General features: G+C 37.4%; 1 long non-coding RNA gene across 1 annotated transcript in view; it reads left to right on the top strand.

The window, feature by feature from the left end:
- The first annotated feature begins 3897 nt into the window (after nt 1–3897).
- LOC117946853 overlaps nt 3898–4757 on the top strand; it is an 18797-nt gene continuing 17937 nt past the window's right edge. The window contains exon 1 of the long non-coding RNA XR_004657110.1: nt 3898–3908. This is a non-coding gene — a long non-coding RNA (uncharacterized LOC117946853). The remainder of the gene's footprint in view (nt 3909–4757) is intronic.

Below are 4757 nucleotides of genomic sequence, written 5' to 3'. Positions count from 1 at the left end.
TCCACACAACCCAGCTGGATTCCAGTTTGATTTAACTCGACACGTTGAAGATCCTCATTAAAAAATCCTACGTGAGCATACATGAATGACTGCTAGGAGAATAGATAATTTGTTTGAAAAGGCAGGTATTGTTTTCTGGCATTTCCCTGTTATCACGGCTCGGCCCCCAGAGGCTGTGAGAGGAAATGCAAAGAGCTTGCGCTGCTTTTGTTAATTAAAGCTGTCAATCAGTTCCTTTTTTGGGGTTTGTGTTTTTCTCTCTCTGGATCTGTTTGTGTCACTCTGATCAAAGCTGATATGAAAAAGAGAAGCCCATTTCTTCAAGTAAACAACTGAATTTTTCATGTCTTTTTAATGCAAGACTCTTCAATGCAAACTTTTGGTTCGCTCAAAGTTTTCTTTTTGGCATTATTGTATCTTCATCTTTTATTCATCTCTTTTCTCTCAGTATGTCCAGACACTAGCAATAACATTTGGGTTCATTACACAGTACTTGGAACACAAAGGAATATTTTTCTTCACTTGAGATAGAGAAAGTTCTTCTGTCTAATCCAGATGTTTTAAATAGAACACTAAAAACTCAAATACAAATGTTAAATCCGGTTCTGAACACAGCAGACTTACAGGTTGATTATTATTATAAGAACAGGATTCAATTACAGTGAAATGTGAAAAGAGCTGGGATCACATTTAGAAATGTGGTGTACCCACAAAACTTGACTCAAAATGTGCATACACTCTTCCCACGCAAATGTTGTGAATTATAAAAAACAATCTTGACGGGAGAATGTGCGGTCCTCCATGCAAACTCTGACCCATGTTTACACACATTTTGGAGACAATAGGAATTGGTAACGCAGATGGTGAACTGAAGTTAGACGGCAGAAAGTAAATTTGGGAGTGGTTACTCTTAATATTTTCAAGTATTGATGCCTCACACACGTTTTCTCTCTCCATATCATCCAAGTTATTGTGAAGATTAAATACTGAGAGACAAATCTTGAATCAAAATTTGTTCTTAATAATCAATCAGTGCTGTCTCACCGTCACGCAGAGCACAGGAAAATGAGATGGCCGACTCCATGGAATACATCAAATACCGTACCATTAGATAACGGCAAAACACAGTGCAAATAGCTAAATGTCTGTGCATATATTATTGTAACTTAAAGCATCAATTAGAATGTCACAATAGCCTGTATTAATGATATTAAAGCACTAGCAATCAGAATTAGGTTTGACTCTCAAAGTGAATTGGCCACAACCACTGTTTGAAAAGCGAAAGCAATATCATTACATTTTATGTTGATATTACACAAGGATTGTGAACCACACATAGAAAATAAAAAGAAATTCCCCCAAAATAGTCAGTCAGTTTAAATTAAAATCAGTAAGTCAATTAGTTCAATATTCAACTTAGTTCAGTTAGGTCTCAGTCCAAATCACTACCCGGGCAGTGTGTGATAATGTTGGAGATCTTATAAATCTTATCTGAATGATGTATCCAAAAGCTTGCAGTCCACTAGGGTTGATGGCCACTGGTTCTCACCCCATAATTGCTGAATCAGTGGATCAGTGGATCTCTCAATCTCTGGCTCGCCGTAGAATATCTCTCTCTCAACAGTGTCAGAATACGCACAAAAAAAAAAAAAAATCTGTATTCAGCAATGGAAAATATCTAATTAGTACCTGTACATAGCTTTATCATTCACACTTTCAAAATCACTGTAACTCCAATTCAATTCTATGACCCTCAGTTAAAACATGACCATAACGCACTGTGTAACACACCACCTCAAATATGACTTAGTCGTTAAAAATACACGTGAATAGTGCAAAGTGCTACATTTTACAGGCTTAAGCATGTCAAACCTAGAAAGTTACTGAACTCCTTAAAATCCTCTAGCCAAGAATAGGATGGCAAAAGACGTTGCACACATCCTTTATGCTGGCTCTAAGCCTGAAAACATTATCCTGAAGTATCCTGAAGCTGAATAAAAATACACGAAATAACATTGCGATGTCTCATCCTTAACAATGCACATGTACAAACAAGATGGAGATACAAATTTTAATGGTATATTAGCAAAGATAAAAATAACAATCATCTCTAACTGTTTATTTTTGGGATTGTCAACGGACATAACATGAACAGCAAAGTAACATAAAATGCACATAGCATAGAATTATAAGAACAGCTTATGCCACTTAAGGTGGCATGCTAGCAAGTAGTGGACCTTCTGTTTCACTCACCGGAGTTAAACTTTGTTTCATAGGAAAACAAAAGTGTGAACGGCAGTTCAGAAGAACTAAGGCTTCTTGCCAATTTTATCACCTAATACCAATAGTGAAACTGATTTCTCCCGTGTCTTAAGTGGTCCGTTTCACTATCTTTATCTCACTCTGTCTTCATCCAACAATCCAACTGATTAAATAGAATAAAACAAGTAATAATATCACCTCTGTCAACTATCAATAACAGGGTGTCCTTGAGCAAGGCAGAAGTTTGCATTGCCAGACCTATCTCCACAGTGCAGAGGAATACATTCTGGTTACACAACACACTTTCTGGGATAGGGGTGCAAGATTACGGAAGGCTTGAATCAAGCGGGTAGGCCGACAGTTTTGTCGCCATTACTTAGAATTCCTCATGGGGGCGACAGAAACTATGCACTATTGCTGTAACTGTTCACACAATACAGTAGCGTGAGCCATTTAAATATACTAGATACATGGTTAAATGTAATTTGCTTTTACCAGTGTCTCACTGTGTTTACGTAGTCCATAGCAATCCGTCCAATTGGTGCCAAAATGTCCCAGTTAGATAATAAACACCGTAAACATTTTCCTTGTAAATCTTTAAATCTTTAAACAAGAATAAGCAAGCCATAATACAAAAGCTCCACCAACGGATGTGAAATGCACTAGTCTGTGTACTTTGTCTGGATATTAGCATCAGTATGAATGTATGCTGTATGATTAGGGAAGTATACAGACTCAAATTAATTGGATGAATAAATGCTAAAGATACCAAAGTGCTACAATGGTGCTAATAGCAGTGCGTAGTCAAATCGAACATGTTAGGGATCTTCATAAATATCCTATTAAGACTTCCTCCAGTTCAGTTCGGTTCCAGTTTCCATTTGAGAAAAGCTCTGACTGTTGTTTCTGACCTGCAAACAATATGATATTTCTTCAAAAGAACTGAGTAGTAAAATGTACAACCACCAGAGAAAATAAAACTTGATCAAAACAATTACATTTATGAGCAAATGCTTCTGAGAAAGTTTTAGAGACGCATCATGAATAGATTCTATTATGGATTACTGTCACATTTTGTCACAAGGAAAGTAAATTGGCCCTCATTTATTAATTGTGTGTACGACCTAAAATAGGTGTAGGACGGGCGTATGCCGATTCCTACGCAAAGCTCAGCATTTGTCAATTTTACTTGGGCGGGGGGGCTCCCTCACAGCTGTTGCCTGGTTCTGACTCAATAAAAACACACGATTGAAATAAAAAAAAATAAAAAAAGACTCCGCTACCGTGTGTTTATTTAAATATAGGTACATCTGCATGTAGGGCTAAGAGAGTGCAAGGTAAGCATATATATTACTATTAAGAGTATACATATGTCAAGGATGTATAATTTAAATAAACTTTAGCTTGAGTCCAATCTACTACGGCAACACTGTTGACCGCATCAGTGATCTCTTTCCATTCTGCATTCTTCCTACAGCCTAAAACCAGTTTTTAGGCTGCCAAATGGGACAAATTAATGCAAATGAACATGAGATGTCAAGGGTTTCAATCTCCACCTCTGAAAAGTGCTGCTTCTTAGCTGGATTACGTCTGGTAATGTTGTAAATAGTAGGGGAGAGGCCTCAAAACCGAGAATATATTGGGGCGTGATATTTAAATTATGATCGTTTCCAGCCGCTGCATTTATCAATGTATGACCATTCTTACGCTCTGCTTTCTGTGATACAAACGTTGTGAAGCCTGTCATAAGAGCATTTCTGTGCTCATATCTGCGCTGGTTTTTACATTAGGTTGATAAATGAGGGCCAGCGTGTGGAGTAGAGGAATGCTATGTCAGGTTGGATGATTGGAGTAAATTTAATAATATACTATATATAATAATAATACTTTGTATGAATTTCTAACAGGAAATTTAGGGTGACAAGAGACTGTTAACAACAGCTATTGTTGGTAAACTCCTTAGCTAATTAAACTTGAACAACTCAAATAATTATTTTTTTACGGCCTTTATGTGTGAAAAGTACACAGATATCAATACTTAATGTTCTTTAATGTGGCTCATTAATAATCAAACATGTCAACATTAGGACATTTTCTTGTCTTGATCAGTGCTCTGTTATATTTACTGTGGCATTATTTTACTTTGGATGTGTATTTTGTCTAGTTATTATGTTTAAAATCTCACGCCACAACGTTTTATTCCCATCCGCCACTAGTTGTATCAACAAGGCCTGGAACCCACCCTGAAACCATACTGTATACATACACTCACCGGCCACTTTATTAGGTACCCCATGCTAGTAACGGGTTGGACCCCCTTTTGCCTTCAGAACTGCCTCAATTCTTCGTGGCATAGATTCAACAAGGTGCTGGAAGCATTCCTCATAGTTTGGTCCATATTGACATGATGGCATCAAACAGTTGCCGCAGATTTGTCGGCTGCACATCCATGATGCGAATTTCCCGTTCCACCACATCCCAAAGATGCTCTATTG

Source organism: Etheostoma cragini, chromosome 6, assembly GCF_013103735.1.
Source record: "Etheostoma cragini isolate CJK2018 chromosome 6, CSU_Ecrag_1.0, whole genome shotgun sequence".
NCBI lineage: Eukaryota > Metazoa > Chordata > Actinopteri > Perciformes > Percidae > Etheostoma > Etheostoma cragini.
The sequence above is the reverse complement of the archived record's forward strand: the minus strand, read 5'-3'. Positions and strand labels throughout refer to the sequence as shown.